This window comes from Sapajus apella, unplaced genomic scaffold (genome assembly GCF_009761245.1).
Source record: "Sapajus apella isolate SASKATOON/1434 unplaced genomic scaffold, GSC_monkey_1.0 scaffold84, whole genome shotgun sequence".
NCBI lineage: Eukaryota > Metazoa > Chordata > Mammalia > Primates > Cebidae > Sapajus > Sapajus apella.
In genome coordinates, this window is record NW_022437024.1 from 4,116,452 (window position 1) to 4,134,398 (window position 17,947).

At 37.4% G+C, this 17,947-nt stretch overlaps 1 protein-coding gene across 6 annotated transcripts in view; it reads right to left on the bottom strand.

The window, feature by feature from the left end:
* Positions 1-17,947, bottom strand: part of EPS8 (epidermal growth factor receptor pathway substrate 8) — a 168,525-nt gene that overhangs the window by 89,262 nt on the left and 61,316 nt on the right. Inside the window, exon 1 of one of the 6 annotated variants that reach the window (XM_032253738.1) lies at positions 9,412-9,925. The exons of 3 other annotated variants lie outside the window; for them this stretch is intronic. The gene's annotated coding sequence lies outside the window, so the exon portion shown is untranslated. Of the gene's footprint in view, positions 1-4,071; positions 4,934-9,411; positions 9,926-17,947 lie in introns of those variants that run through there. 2 more of the 6 variants (XM_032253733.1, XM_032253737.1) reach the window with 2 other exon arrangements.

The window sequence follows — 17,947 nt, forward strand, 5'->3', positions numbered from 1 at the left end:
TAATCCCCCTCCCAACACACCTTATGAAAGCCTCTATTTTTTGTAAGGAGGGGTGTCTTTTCTCTCACCGTTCAAAACAAAACTTCCAACTCTTAGCGAACACTAACCTTAACTGCTAGCCAGTATTACCCTTTTAGTAAGGAAAAACAGAATTATGATATACAGTAGGAAGATATTAAATCCCTTAAAGCTTATGTAAAACATACACAAGTACCATTCAATTCTTGTATAATCTATGTAAAACATACACAAGTACCATTCAATTCTTGTATAATCAGAGACACATGTGTTGTTGCTACCATCTATCAGCTATATTTTAACTCAAAGAAGACTAGCATTCAAGAATGACCCTGAATCTGTTTTCTTTCCTTCTGTCTCCAAATCCCATTCTTCTCCTCACCTAAAGTTACTCTCTCGTTCCTTAACTCTGCAAACCAGTATGGTAAACATCTTGTAAAATGGTTTCTTCTGTTGAGACAGCTTCCTCCGGTGGGAGGAAGACCGCGCAAAACTCCTGCCGGCCTGCACTCGGGGAGTGGAGGCTGGGGAAGTTTGTGACTTTGCAGAGGGTAGCAGCCTAGTCTCTCCTTTTCCTGTGTGGAACCTGGGATTCAAAAGGCAACTTGGAAGCACTGTAACAGGCGACTCTGGCCTTGCAGAGAGACCCTGTTCCCCGTTTTTTTCCTTTTCACCCAATAAAACCCAGCTTTACTTACCCTTCAAACTGTCTGCGAGCCTAAACTTTCCCGGCCATGGGAAAAGGACCCCATATTTAACTGAAAAGTCCTGCAACACTGTGGTTACTACAGTCTTATTTCATAGACCTAGGAAACATGCAACCCTCTCCCTCTTCTCTATTTATAAATTCCTCAATGCACCCAAACCTATAAATAAAATTATCTCAATTTGGAAGTTCAAACTTGAATTTGAAGAAATAAGCTCCACTAATACGAAGTATTTGAGTATTTAACTTCTTTATTAAATCTCTAAGCCTGATTATCTTGTGTTATTTAGTCACCAGAGAACCCAGGATCATGTGTTGTAGCACAGAATGCCCTCCCTCAGTTGGCTATTATTTTTTTTTAAGTGGCTATATTCATCCAATCTCAGGTTTACTGCTGACACTGTAATAATGCAAATTCACTTTTCTTTCTCAGGAGCAAATCCATTTGAGGTAGTCTACATTCATTTTTCCTGCATTTTTGTTCAGACTGTCTCCAGGTCAAGCTCCATCCAGCCACTTTCCCAACCCTTCATCCAGCAGTTAAGAAGAGTTGGGAAAGTGGCCTAGGGTAATCTTCTGGGGTTACCAACCACCTGAATATAATCAGGTTGGCTGAAGAAGAGAGGAAAGTAGCCTACATCCAGTGAATCCCTGTACTCACAATCATACCAGGAATCTCCTAGGAAAATATCCATTCCTTCTTATCCACTCAATAAATCTTGCTGAGGGCTTACTATATGGCAGCAAGTATTCTACTTACAAAGCTAGATATAAATGATGAACAAAACAGATATAATTCCTGTCCTCAAATGTGTTGGAAGATACAATGATATTTCCTTGAGTATGCCAAGTTCTTCCTTCCTCTCTAGAATAATTATCTTTTATATCTTTGCCTATCTAAATCATCTGTCTCAGCTTAAATGGCCCCTCCTTGGGAAACCACTCCCTGACTCACCAATCTATCCTAGATTCCTACATTACATGTTTTCATAGCATTCTGAAATTCTCTTCATAAATCTTTACTGTTAGACATTTGGGCCAATATTTGCTTAGTATCTGCATTTCAAAAATAAGGTATCAGCTGGTATGCTTTCTATTGAAGCAAAATACACTTTTTTTATTTTTTATTTCAAAAACATCTTGAATCACATCTTTCTTTTAGGTGAATATCACATTTTTAATATAAGACTAGAATTTTCTGTTCTTTATGTTTTATTTATAAGCTTTTTTTACAACTTATCCAAAGATATTCTTTCTTGTGCTAATTTTGTTAAAAAAAAAAAAAGACACAATTCTCCAACCTACTCTATTGTCTATGTGTACAAATTTTTTTCTGTTTTAGACACTAAATTTACATAAATGCCCATATTTGATATCTACTTAGCAAGCCAGGCAAACTTATATTTCAATCCATTTTAAATGTAAAATTTTAGGCTTACTTAGCCTCTATGAGCCTAGTTTCTTCATTTGTAAAGTGGTTATAATATCTCTCCCTTAGGGTAAGAACAATCGAAGTATGCAAAGCTCCCAGCAAGATAGCAGGCTAATAAATGACAATTCTTTCCTCCATGTGGGAAAAAGTCACATGTTTGAAAATGCAGCCCCTATGAAATATTATACTTTACAGTACCTAATCTAATTTCCTAAGAGGGAACAAGACTAACTTTTCTTCATGGGATATATTTCAGGTCAGGGGTTGACAAACTTTCGGTAAAAGGCCAGGTTATAAATACTTTAGGCCTTGTGGGCCACATACGGTCTCTGTCAATAAACTTCATTTTTGTTTTTAATAACCTACTAAAAATGTAAAAAGCATTCTCAGCTTGTAGAAAGAAAACAGCCCACTGACTAAAGTTTACTGACCCTCTGCTTTAAGTTCATCACTAATCAATTCCACCCTTACTTTTCCTATTACTTCATCTTAATCAATAGGCAACTGAACAACTACTCTCCTTACTATTTATTAAGCTTTCAGTATAACAAACAGGAATTAAGTACTTGCTCATCTGTAAGGGCCTGTGAGGTAACTCACTACCTTAAAAAAAAAATCACATGCTACAAAACAAGTACAAATAAAGCCTTCCTAAGGCTTCCTCGAGTGTCGCCTTGCTTTTCTCTCTGATTTCTGAGCGTATTACTACTAATGACTTATGCTCATGACCAGACTTCTCTTACTACAATCTTGTATTGAAGTTGGTGGTTTTAATTCCTTTGTAAGAATTTGATTTGCATTTTGTACCACAGAGTGACAAGTCCCCCAGTGTTCATTTTTCATTAGACTCTCTACTTATAATTCTGAAGTACTATTATAACTTACCTTCTTTTTTTCCACAACTTCCAACACAGTCATTTCACCCTCTTTTTGTAGTTCTGTTCCTGTCCCTATCCCTAATTCTCTAATTGTTTTCTTCCCCTTTTATGTATAATCCCCAGGAAAAAATTCTGATGTACGTATGAGAATGAGTTTCTATTATTGCTCTGCCTATGACGATCTGTGTATACTTAGCCTGAGTAGCTTTGTTTCCTCATCTATCATAGGGATCAAAACAGCCTATGATGCCAATCAGAGATAGTTATTAAATGCAGATGAAATAACACATGTGAAAGCTACATATCTATAATCTACAAAGTAAACTAAGAGAACACTAAGATCTAAATCAGACTTGATTCAAGAATTGGCTCTGCCATTTATGAGTTACTGACCATAGGCAAGTTAATTAACCCCTCAAAGCCTCACTTTCCTCATCTGTAAAGACAGTAATAATACCTACTGTACTGGGTTTTGTGAGACTTCCGTAACATAATCCATGTGAAGCACTTATCATAGTGCCTAGCACATTGCGAAGGCTCAAAAATGTTGAACATGATTGTTATTTGAGGGTAAGATGTATTTTTATTCCAGGGAGCCATAGGCCTTGTATGTTTACTTCTCAGTTTCTCCTTGTTTTTGATCTTATTGACTCCTACTAGTAAATTTATGCTTTTTTTTTTTTTTAACACTAAACAAGTTATTTGGCATTTTCCTCTGTCATACTGTGTTCCTTCAGTTTTTTCACTGTTATGAACTCGGGGTGGAGGGAAAGAATCAATTCATAATACATATGTTATCAATTAGTACAGTCAGTTCTATTAGAATGAGACAAATGAATTCCTAAAAAGCATGACACAAGGCAAAATCACTTAATTAAAACCACAAAGCTTGTGGGAAAACTAAGATTACAGGCACAACAATCAAAACTCTGTCAGGGTCATATAAAAAAGGAAAGCTAAGAACCTAATAAAGACCATAGTTTAAAATATGCTAAATGTTAAAAATAAATAAAAACTACAATACTGTGGCATGTTACCTTGAAAAAAGACCTGACGTTTGCTTGTGGAATTGGGTGTCAAAAGGCTGCAGCTTGTAAATTATTGGGAAGTAGTGCAAGATGGGTTATCTGAAATTGAAAGGGAAGTTATAATACAAAATATTAATGGGTGTGGCTCATAGCATGTGGTAGTTAGATAGCCGGAAGTGTGTGCATGTATACTTTGTGCATCCTAGACAGCTCATTTTAGCTGGATGAAATTTTCTGTACACACCTACTATTTCTCAGGTGAAATCACACATAAGCAAAATTGAAGTTTGCATTATGCACAAATTGTTCCCTAATATCAATCATGTAGGAACAAAAACTCTCATTTTTTAAAACAATCATTACAGCAGAATTTATTCTCACACTATGAACTCATGAAAAATGTTCTCTGAGTCAGAACTGTAGTCACTATCTACAACGCCTGTGTTACTCTTCAATTTCCTATCAGTCCAAAGTCTTTCCCTAGTAAGAGCTGTCCTTTGCCTGTTAGTATTGAGCCACTATGCAACATGATTTAAAGCATTTCTTAGCTGCAGCCTTGATTGTTTTGTCAGCTTTCCCTGCTGGGAACTTCTTGATTCAGAGAGCCATGCCACACTTGTTTAGACTTCCAGTTGATCCCCTGTCCTCAAATGTCCATCCCAACAGAGGAGTAAAATGTCGGGTAGTCAATAACACTGTCATATGATTCCATTTTTTTTCAGTACCAAATATTTATAATACATGTACTGAATGCAAGGCAACCCAGGAGAAACAAGACAAAACCGCTGCTAACCCATCATAGTAAAAGATATCACTTAAATTCAGTCATTAGAAAGGAAGTAAAATATAACACATGTAAAAATAAATATAACAGAAGATGAAACACAAAACACCATAAGAAAATAAAGAAAGAAGAAGGGGAGACCAGGAAAAATTTAATAGCACTGGTTGGTAAACCATAAGGATGAGGTAAATTTTGAATATGAGGGAGAGACTTTCTAATTATGTGTAAAGAAAACGGGGAAGGAAATGGAAACTGTAAAGCATAAAGAACAAGATGCTTAGGCCATATATTAAGATAGATGACCAAAAGATAATTTTCACACTGGACACTGAATTTCATGTCATGGGAAATGGGAAATCTACTGACAATTTTTAGCCAGAATAATGTAGCATGAATTATGAATGGCCAAAGGGAGCCCAACTGGCTTTTAGAATCCAGGCTTTGAGTAAGTTAAGAGAATTGAAAGTGTCTTTGGAACACCAGGCCAGAGCAGCAGGAGGGCTTTCCCCATCCACAATCCCAGGCTTTTCGTCCAAGATTGATACTCATGGCTCTGGTTAATGCAGTGGTCCCCAACCTTTTTGGCACTAGGGAATGGTTTCATGGAAGACAATCTTTCCAAGGCGGGCGTGAGAGGGGGGGACATGGGGGATGGTTCAGAAAGAAACTGTTCCACCTCAGAGCATCAGGCATTAGTTAGATTGTCGTAAGGAACATACAGCCTAGATCCCTCACATGTGCAGTTCACAATAGGATTAGACTCCTATTACAATCTACTGATGTTGCTCATCTGACAGGACAGAGCTGAGGCGGTAATGCTTGCTGGCCTACTGCTCACCTCCTGCTGTGTGGCCCAGTTCCTAAAAGACTGCCAACTAGTACCGAACCATGGCCCAGGGGTTGGGGACCCCTGGCTTAAGGGATACTAACTATGTCATTTGGTCTGGCCAATTGTATAAAATAGTGAAATAAAGGAAAATTACTTGCATAATGGGGGAAAGCATTTTTTTAAAAAACTAGTGAAAGAAGATAAAGAATCCAATGAAATCTAATACTACAGTAATAAGAAGATGTCAGAAAGTTGTTACCAGAGCATTAAATCTAGTGATTAGGATAATATAATTAGCAAAATTAAATAATATTGTTCTAAATTACATCCAAGTATCTGACACAAAGAATTTTTGATAATCACGAAAATGCACGCAAATGCTCCTAAAACCAAACTCTTGAACAGGTGTCGACACAAAATCTAAGACAAGTTTAAGAAATTCACATTTCATTCAGCTCAGATCTTACATTACCAAGCACAGAGGGACAATATTTCACAAATTGCTTTTGTATTTTAGAAAATATATTATTAGGCCGGGCGCGGTGGCTCAAGCCTGTAATCCCAGCACTTTGGGAGGCCGAGGCGGGTGGATCACGAGGTCAAGAGATCGAGACCATCCTGGTCAACATGGTGAAACCCCGTCTCTACTAAAAATACAAAAAATCAGCTGGGCATGGTGGCGCGTGCCTGTAATCCCAGCTACTCAGGAGGCTGAGGCAGGAGAATTGCCTGAACCCAGGAGGCGGAGGTTGCGGTGAGCCGAGATCGCGCCATTGCACTCCAGCCTGGGTAACATGAGTGAAACTCCGCCTCAAAAAAAAAAAAAATAGAAAATATATTATTAAAACTACCACAAGTTTCTTCTATTCAAGTTACCAAACCTAGTTAATATATTTTGTACACAAAATTCTGTATAAAAATGCCACAAATTTTAGCCAAAGTACAATTTCTTCATGTAGCTGGAAAGTCAATTTTTTTTATTGCATTTTAGGTTTTGGGGTACATGTGAAAAACATGCAAGATTGTTGCATAGGTACACACATGGCAGTGTAATTCGCTGCCTTCCTCCCCATCACTTATATCTGGCATTTCTCCCCATGCTATCTCTCCCCAACTCCCCACCCCCTGCTGTCCCTCCCCTATTTCCCCATGATGAGTTTGTGTCCTTTGTAGGGACATGGATGAACCTGGAAACCATCATTCTCAGCAAACTAACACAAGAATGGAAAGTCAATTTTTAAGTGCTTACATGTCAAATTAAACAACTGAAAACACATACAGAAACTTAAACTCTAAAAAAAATGAAATTTAAAAAAACTTAATTGTTTAAATTAGAAATAACCTATATGATAAATGATCAAAAGATCATATAACCTACTTCATTATATTCTCTTCAATAAATATTTATACAATTCAAGTAAGCTATTATTTAAAAGGATAGAATTTTTTTTTTTAAGACAGTCTTGCTCTGTCGCCCTAGCTGGAGTGCAATGGCACAATCACAGCTCACTGCAGCCTCAGTCTCCTGGGATCAAGCCATCCTTTTGCTTCAGTCTCTTGAGTAGCTGGGACTACAGGCATGCACCACCATCAAACTAATTTTTTTTTTTTTTTTTTTTTGAGAGAGAGACAAGGTCTCACTATGATGCCAGGCTGACCTTGAACTTGTGGGCTCAAGCAACCCTGCCGACTTAGCCTCCCAAAGTGCTGGGATTACAGGCATGAGTCACAGAATCCAGCCAAAAGTCTAAAATGTAATAAGTTCATTTTTGTCATCCTAAAACTCCAAGGTTCATACCTACCTTGATGATTCAATGACAAATGACATCACTGAAAAATAAACTAAAAAGGAGACTTCTCTATATAATTTATGTCAGAACTATTTACATAGAAATGAGAATAAATAGTATATCTCCTCCATAGTCGTTTCCTCTTATATACAATTTACTTAAGTCAAATTGAAAAAAATCATTTCCAAGTCTAGTTGCTGAAAAACAGAAACCTCTTTTATAACACTCAAGGTACTGTAGACACAAGGGTATCCTACTAAAGGTGGGGACAGGTGGATCAGGGAACAAAATATTTTACATACCATCCCAAGAACATATATGGAGATTTACACTCCACATTGATACTGACATGTGCCTTAGAATTTGGCCACTAAAGCTGACCAAAGCTTTACAACAAAGGAAAGAATACACCAGGCCATAAACATCTTGATGAAACTCACATATTTATTCTACAAGAAAGCTATTTATAATATTTCTATGGGTAGTTAAAATTTGTGTAAATTTTGTGTAAATTTTAACTACCCATAGAAATATCAATTGTGTAAAATTGATAATGCTCTTTATAGTATAGAAAGGTCATAAAAATAATAGACAGTATAAGAAAATCAACACATCCAAGAATGTATTTCAAAAAAGAATCAAGGCTGGGCACGGTGGCTCACACCTGTAATCCCAGCACTTTCGGAGGCCAAGGCAGGCAGATCATGAAGTTGAGAGATCAAGACCATCTGGCCAGCATGGTGAAATTCCATCTCTACCAAAAATACAAAAATTAGCTGGATGTGGTGACACATGCCTGTAATCCCAGCTGCTCAGGAAACTGAGGCAGGAGAACTGATGAACTCGGAAGGTAGAGGTTGCAGTGAGCTGATATGCCACTGCACCCCAGCCTGGCAACAGAGACTGCCTCAAAAAAGAAAAAAAAAAAAAAGGATCAAAACAGCCATAGCCATGGCACATAAACTCAAGAGCCTGGTACATGTCCCAAGACCAAAACAGTGACTTAATCAGTTATTTACTTTTGCTCTGTGTCTCGTGTGTTGTGGTACGATGTTATTAGCTCTTATTTGTTTTTAAATAGCCTTACACTTAATTACTAGTAACAGAATAACAAAAAGATTCCTTCTGAATAAGATTAAATGTAACAAATCAACAAAAACTACAAAAATAAAAGACACAGACCTTTATGTATTATGAATTGTACATTTGTCCCTAACAAGTTTGATATCTAAAACACCATAATTATAAAATTGAATTTTTTAAAAGAGTTATTTCTTAAAAGCTTCCATTAATCGACTATTTAAATATTTACAAGTTCCATTAATATACATGGGCTTTAAAAAAAAAAACTTTAAATACACATATTCAACTGCATTTTAGGTCCCAAGCAAAATGTTTACACAGAAATTTGGCAGTGTTAAATCTGTGGACTCAAAGCCAATAACAACCTAAGAATGCTAAACCTGGTTAATAAGCAAATTTTCATAGTACAACTAACATTGTATAAACAATCCAAAGCAGTTAATATTTATAAGATAATCAATGTTTTGCATATAAGGTTAACTTCAAAGTAATTTTTTAAACATTTGATATATTAGGCCCACAGATTCCCAATTTTTAGTAGTCAACAGACCTCTTTTTAGCTATAATATGAGGGGGAATTTTATTCTCCTAAACACCATGACCTAAAGGAAGGAAATCCTGTGAATCCCCACCTCTGTACGCCAGAAGACAGGAGGTAAGACCCTGTGGAGACTGGGTTACCACTAATTTCACCAAGTTCAGAATCCACTTGGAATACCAAATGGGAAGTTAAAAAGCTATCAAAGGGCTTACTTGGACTAAAAGTATTACTACATGTTTCAAGGTCTACAAATACCCTTTATAATAATTATGCCTTTGAGAGCCCTCCTTAGCAAAGAAAATATTAACAAACTCAAACTTACCTACTCACACAGTTCAGGAAATACTCCTCTAAGCAATCGTCCAGGCAATATTGAGAGGACATTCCACTCACTTTATTTATGTGCCAAATGACCTTTGGCACAACGTCAGAAAGGGTGGGACTCTAAGCGTCAGTTTCAGCATTATACTGTAGCAAACAAGATTTCTGATTTGGTTTCTCTAGGGCGTTAACTAAGATTTCCTCCTCTTAAGTAAGTAAACATAGCTACCACTACCCTTCTAACTCTTGCCTAAGTTGACTTTTTTAAAAAGTTTTAAATGGTGCAAATAATAATGGCTAGCATTGACTGAAAGCTTACTTTGTGTTCTAAATTAACACTATATAGATAGACATCATTATTACTCCCATTTTAGAGAGGCAGAATCTGAGAAACCGTGGTTAGTAAGTAATTTATGGGAATTCCAGGTACAGCAATATGGTCAACTGAGCTAATGAAGACTTTCCACTACAGACACTAAGAAAAGAAAATAAGTTTAACAAAATTAAATATGTAGCTTTACTTATAATAAAGATAATCCCCTAAGCCGGGCACCGTGGCTCACGCCTGTAATCCCAGCACTTTGGGAGGCCGAGGTGGGCAGATCACGAGGTCAAGAGATCAAGACCATCCTGGCCAACATGGTGAAATCCCGTTTCTACTAAAAATACAAAAATTAGCCGGGCATGGTGGCATGCACCTGTGGTCCCAGCTACTTGAGAGGCTGAGGCGGAAGAATCACTTGAACCGAGGAGGCGGAGGTTGCAGTGAGCCGAGACTGTGCCACTGCACACCAGCCTGGTGACAGAGCAAGACTCTGTCTCACAAAAAAAAAAAAAAAAAAAAGATAATCTCCTGATGCCAAACCAAAACTAGAACTGATGGCCAAAATGGTAAGCACAAAAGCATACACTGTCAGCTGTGGCCAACACTGGAGCTGTGGGGATAATTACTGGAGTCTCTTTAGTGCTTGAGTATAGACTGAAATTCGTAACAAGATGCCCCTTCAAGGAGAAAGAACAGAAGAAACTGCTCCCTCAAGAGAAAAAAGTGCTCCCTCAAGAGAGAAAGAGCACTGTGCTAGATTTTTGGCCCCACTAAACCTTCACAACTCTACAAGCAGTCCTGATGCTTACGCAGGGAAAGAAGGGGAGGCCCTGGGCACATACGAGGTATAAAATTGGTACTGAGATTCTTCCATAAAACCAGAGCTATCTTCAAAGGTCTATCTTCACAGTTAAAAAGAATTTCTCCTCCTCTGGGGAGGTGAAATTCACTCATAGTCATAGTAAGACTTCAAGGGAGCTTGTCTCTGAGAATCTGTGTAAAAAGGACAGGGGAAATGCTATAAGAAATTAAAATCCTAAACCTATGACACAACAGTTTTGAAATTTGAATCTTATTTGTATGAGAATCTCCTAGGTAAACAAATTAAGAATCTCCAATCTAAGAAATTAGATCCTGGGTCAGTGAAGTCTCTAAAGTATCTAGAAGAAACAAACATGAAACCATCTTAAAATGACAATAAACAAGGACCCATGGGATTTCTGGGTAGAAAAACCAAACCAAACCAAAACAAAACAAAAAACAATCCCCACTGAAGATGAGCTTATAAATTTAGAGATTACAAAATATGTGAGAAAATGATTTACTGTGATTAACAAATATACCAAACAGAAAATTTATCGCTCAACTAATTTTTAATATGAAGACAGCAAAAAAGCATATTTAAATTATTAAAGAAACAGAGAAAGAAAAAAGAGCCCATAAAGAACGTAAAACTAAAAAATCTGTGTTTTATAAAACCAAATTGTATTTACATAAAAATATGGCACAGGCTAGGTACGGTGGCTCACACCTGTAATCCTAGGACTTTGGGAGGCAAAGGCGGGAGGATCACTTGAGTCTAGGAAGTCAAGAGCAGCCTGGGCAACATAGCAAGACCCCTTCTCCACAAAAAATTCATCAATTAGCGAAGCATGGTGGTGCACACCAGCAGTCCCAGCTGCTTACGAGGCTGAGGCAGGAGGACTGCTTGAGCCCAGGAGTTTGAGCCCAGGAGTGAGCTATGATCTGGTCACTGCATTCCAGCCTATGTGACTGAGCAATACTCATCTCTATAACCCATTTCTCATTTATAATAAAAAAGTGCTGCTTATTGCCAGTGCAGTATTCTTGGGGTAAACAGGAAATGGATTTTTAAAAAATTACATTCTCTGTATACTGCATTCAGAGTTTTCATCAGTCTACAACTTGAACAGGGAAAAGCATCACTATAAATAGAATTTTTAAAATGTATCTAGAAAAGCAATAATCAATGTCAGAAGTCAATTGTTGGGCAGAACCTATTCTATATCCACTTTTTTCTCTACCATCTCTCAAGCTCCTGACCACTGTACACTGCAATTCCTTATTCCTGAAAATTTTGACCCATCCTCTGGGCCATTCTTTCCCATCTCCAAAATCCCTGCAAAAAGACTGAATGGAAACTGTGACATGCCACCCACATCTCCTTCAGGACTGAATGACTGATTCCCCAACTGCTGTGGTGCTGCCTGCCGACAACCTTCAACTATCAGCTCTTTCAGGATGGCCTATCCTTACCTAGTATCGCACTTCCTTCCCAGGGAAGCCCACATCCAAAGACTGGTTGACATGTGGAAGATAAAGAGTTGATCCCCTTTCTCCACCTGGGGACAATGGTGAGGAGCCATCTCAGCTTTACAACAGCCCACAGGGTCAGATCTTACTTGAGACTACAAGGCAGCCCAACATCCCCCTTGGCCCCACAGTGTTTCCTTTCCTCCTTTCATCCACAGGGACTGATCCCAAGAGCACTTTCTTTTTCTCTTTTTTCTTTTTTTTTTTCTGAGATGGAGTTTCACTCTGCTACCCAGGCTGGTGTACAATAGCACAATTTTGGCTGACTGCAGCCTCCGCCTCCTGGGTTCAAGTGATTCTCTTGCCTCAGCATCCCAAGTAGCTGGGACTACAGGTGTGTGCCACTACGCCTAGCTAATTTTTGTGTTTTTAATAGAGATGGGGTTTCACCATGTTGACCAGGCTGTCCTAGAAATCCTGACCTCAGGTGATCTGCCTGCCTTGGCCTCCCAAAGTGCCCAGCTAATTTTTTTGTGTTTTTAATGGAGACAGGGTTTTACCATGTTAACCAGGCTGGTCTTGAAATCCTAACCTCAGGCGATCCAGCAGCCTTGGCCTCCCAAAGTGCTGGGATTACAGGTGTGAGCCACTGCGCCCAGTCCCCAAGACCGCTTTCTAATAAACTTATCCGAACACTAATTTCCATCTCAAAATCTGCTTTCTAGGGAACCCAACCTGCAAGACAAGGGCATCAGGAAAAAAAAAAAAATGGCAGGACACAGAAACTAAAGGGAGTAAGAAGAGGATAACAATATTAAGTCTTGAAACCAATGAAGAGAACAGGAGAAAGTACTAATACAATTTCTCTGGTGAGAAAATCAGTATTAAATGTAGCAGGAGGAAAACCCTCCAACTGAACAATATTATAAAAATAAACACTATCATCATAAAATTCCAGCCCAACATTTCAAGGTATCATTGAACCTAAGAGCTGAAAGAGATCTGAGACAGCGTCCCAATTCCAATCCCTGTCATTTTTAAGATAGTCTCTTAAAAATGGTCCATGGGTCTACCAAATGCCAAAAAATGCTGCTGCTTGGAAATTGACAGTTTCCTAATAATAAGTTAACAGGTACAGTTAATACCCTGCTGTTAAAGTAACAGAATTCTGATATACCTTTGGCTCCTGATTTATCTATCAGTAAAAATGTTAATAAAGTCTTATGAAAGGCTAATCTGGTACAGGCTGATATATGATAAATCACTGTCCAAATATTCATTTAAAAAATGGCATGGACTGAAACCATTCATAGTCATTCATATGCACCCTCAGGATATCAATGACGTGGAACAATTCTAAGCAGGGCTCATGGGTATTTGCTGATTCCTTCAGTTTTCTACGATAGGGAAGTATACCAGAAGTAGTCACGTGAAATATTATATATTTGGAATGTGACAGAGTTGGTTACTGTACTTTTTCCAAAGCTCTTGAGGGAAGCTGGAAATTGCACATGCACGCGCATGCACACACACACACACACACACACACACACACACACACACACACATCTTTATTGATAACCTTGCCCTACATTCCTATACTTTGTAACTACAAATATAGAGGCAGACAAAATAGGCTATAACATAATCTGTCAGCTAAGATCATCAGATCCAAAATGATGTGAGGTCACTTACATAAATTGTTAGGACAACCAAGCAGAATTGATCAACAATGTCACAATCCATTTATCTTGGAAGTATAAGCAAAATATCACTTTTCAGTTCTTGTATAGTTCAACCCCAATTCCTCATCGGTCCTTCATTCCTTCTTTTCATGAGATTCAATATCTGCTTTGTCTTCTCTAAACCAATCCTTCTTCTCCTAACTTTAATACCTTTTTCAGTGGGAGTAAGAAATGAATGTACTACAAATGTGAGATAGTCCAAAAGAAGTTTCTAAAGAAATATTCTAAACTACTTATTGTCAAATTTTCAATTACATAAATGCTAAGCTAGTTAAATTCATATGGATAGAATGACTAAATGCTTTAACAACTTAACTTATCTTTCTCCCAAAGATGAATCATATACATCTCCTGTCTCTAACTACAATTATAATCACGCAAAATGACAAACATGCATGGCATGTAAATGACGGAAATTTGTTAAAACATTCAATGAGTCAGTATGTGTTTGAAGCCATTGATTGGCTGTGGAGTTAGGATTAAAAGTAGAAAAAAACAAAATGAAATGGACACCTCTTGGCATGAAAAAAAATAAACAACAGGACTAATATTATACATTCTTTCCATATTTAGGAGAGTGAGGCCATCCTTAAATTAAGCCTATAGATGGCATTTACTAATCTCTTATAAGGTAGGAAAATATTGATTTGAGAAAGATGAACTGCAAAATTATGTAACAGGGAATATAAGTGAACAAAATGGTAGTTTTGTCTTAAATTGGCAATGGTTAAGTATGCATTAAGGGAAACACCACACAAACTTATTTGATTATGGATTTTAAATGTCATTTTCAACCTAGAAATCACTGTACAGTTCCAATTAAGACATGATCTTATTTGGCAATTTCAGTTAAAAAGTCAGAAAGAAACAAAAAAAAAATCGGGGGAAAAAGTGATTTCTCATTTCCATTCATGTTCTTTAACTAAAGATTAGTTGTAAAGTGTTAAGACCTCAGCATGAGGAAACCAAAAGCTTGTGTATTTGCACCAAGTCTGCCACTTAATAGCTCCATAACCTGGGGTAAGTAACTTAACCTCTCTCAGCCTCCATTTCCTCACCTGTAAAATGAGACCAGTGAGACCAATTTGTACAGTCTCATTCAGATCCAATACTCTAGAATATTTTCCTAATTCAATTTAAAAGGAGAAAACCTATTTAATTAGATTTTGGCTAAAACACAGTAACTAGCAGTTTTACACTTTTCAACATAAAATTTCTGGAAAAAGAAATAACCAAATAGTCACAAAACCTAATGATGAATAAGGAAAAATTATGAGTCACTATGAGGACATCTGCAAATTCACCTTACAAATTATTGGGTAACAATACTTATAGAGCCTCCCATTTCTGCTGAAAAATTCCCATTTAAATACAGACTCTGCTGAAACACAATAGGTACAAAGAATTGAAGCAGGGATGTAGTGCCAATATTTCCCATAATTATTAAGATTTTACTTACTTTCCTCATTTTGCCTGACTCACATGGCATGCCCATTCCCTATAATTAGCTTGGTAAGTGCATATCAAGAGTCTCATATTCTATCAAATGAGCTACATGGATATCTTGGTGAATGCATATCAAAAGAACTATCTAGAAGGTCCTTGTAAAACAGCATTTTTAAACTTACCATGTTATCCTCAAAACCTGTCCTTTCCACAAAAAGTTAAACTCTAAAAAAAAATGACAGAAGTACTTTAGCTTATTAAAATCTTGAGTGCTTCTGGGTTCATGAGTGCCATTTAGAAAAAAAATAAAACACTTATGTTTAAGTCTTTAATCCATCTGGAGTTAATTTTAGTGTAAGGTGTCAGGAAGGAATCCAGATTTTGCTTTCTGCACATGGCTAGCCAGTTTTCCCAACACCATTTATTAAACAGGGAATCCTTTCCCCATTGCTTGTTTTTGTCAGGTTTGTCAAAGATCAGATGGTTGTAGAAATGTGTTGCCTCTGAGGCCTCTGTTCTGTTCCATTGGTCTATAGCTCTGTTTTGGTAACAGTACTATGCTGTTTTGCATAAGACCTAACACCATAAAAACCCTAGAAGAAAATCTAGGCAAAACCATTCAGGACATAGGCATAGGCAAGGACTTCATGACCAAAACACCAAAAGCATTGGCAACAAAAGCCGAAATAGACAAATGGAACCCAATCAAACTCCACAGCTTCTGCAGGGCAAAAGAAACAGTCATTAGAGTGAATCGGCAACCAACAGAATGGGAAAAAAATTTTGCAGTTTACCCATCTGACAAAGGGCTGATATCCAGAATTTACAAAGAACTAAAACAGATTCACAAGAAAAAAACAAACAAGCCCATTCAAAAGTGGGCGAAGGATATGAACAGATACTTTACAAAAGAAGGCATACATGAGGCCAACAAACTTATGAAAAAATGCTCATCATCACTGGTCATTAGAGAAATGCAAATCAAAACCACATTGAAATACCATCTCACGCCAGTTAGAATGGCAATCATTAAAAAATCTGTAGACAACAGATGCTGGAGAGGATGTGGAGAAACAGGAACACTTTTACACTGTTGGTGGGAGTGCAAATTAGTTCAACCATTGTGGAAGACAGTGTGGCGATTCCTCAAGGACCTAGAAATAGAAATTCCATTTGACCCAGCAATCCCGTTACTGGGTATATATCCAAAGGATTATAAATCGTTCTACTATAAGGCCACATGCACACGAATGTTCATTGCAGCACTGTTTACAATAAGAAAGACCTGGAACCAACCCAAATGCCCATCAATGATAGACTGGACAGGGAAAATGTGGCATATATACACCATGGAATATTATGCAGCCATCAAAAACGATGAGTTTGTGTCCTTTGTAGGGACATGGATGAACCTGGAAACCATCATTCTCAGCAAACTGACACAAGAGCAGAAAATCAAACACCAAATGTTCTCACTCATAGGCAGGTGTTGAACAATGAGAACACATGGACACAGGCAGGGGAGCACTACACACTGGGGTCTCTTGTGGGGAAACAGGGGAGGGACAGTGGGGGGTGGAGAGTTGGGGAGAGATAACATGGGGAGAAATGCCAGGAATAGGTGAAGGGGAGGAAGGCAGCAAATCACACTGCCATGTGTGTACCTATGCAACAATCTTGCATGTCCTTCACATGTACCCCAAAACCTAAAATGCAATAAATAAATAAATAAATAAATAAATAAAATTAATTGACATATTTTAAAAAAACGCATCTCTTACAGAAGTATCAATGCTTTCTGGAGTATTTTTACCTTGACTCTGAAATACAGTCAGGAAATTATCACCTTAGCTAGGTAAGACTTAACCTCTCCTATCTATAATCATGTGCTATGTAACAATGGGAAGAAACCAAGGAAGGAAGAAAGAGAAAGGGAAAAATCAGTAAATACAAAAAAAGGAGCTGTGAAAGCTAATAAGATGTCCTCTTGTCAAAAAATCAGGAGAAATGCCCAACTTGAATTCCAAAGCATATACCTATAGAAACAGTGCAAAAACCATCATATATATGTATAGATACACATATATAAACATATATATACACATATACACATATTTGCATATCGGTTAATTACTGAGCAAGTCATCTTGACAAGTAAGGAAGCATCACAATACACAGAATAAAAATGCCTGTTTTCTGAGTAGCAGTTTAGAAAAAGCTGTGCAAATAGTTGTTAAAATGATATAGCTTATGTCATCCTTTGAAAATAAAACCTGCAATTAAATTTGCACATCAAATGATCCTTGAAGCTTGTATGTTACCAATAAATAGGAGGGATAGAAGGAGCTTGAAATCAGACAAGCTGTGTCAGTGACACATAACAGAAATGCAGTAATATAAAGAGAAGATATTACAGCAACACATGATCTGATGCTGAACGCCACAGTGATACGCTTATATTAAATTGCCAGAGGATATATCAGTTTTTAAAATGGCTTAATTTCCTTGAATATCATTGGACTAGAGTCTGCCCAGGTGGCAGAACTTAGTTATGGCCTTGGCTGAAAATTGTTAGTGCAGTGAATGTTTACCCTGGGTGAGCAAAATATTAAGGATCCCTTTCAAGTTTATTTTCAATTGATAAAATGCTTATTCTCCAAACCCATTCTAATCTTTATTTAGATTATAGTTTAAGACCTTTTAATTATAATTCTAAAAATGTGTATCTAATCCCTTTCTACTTTTGA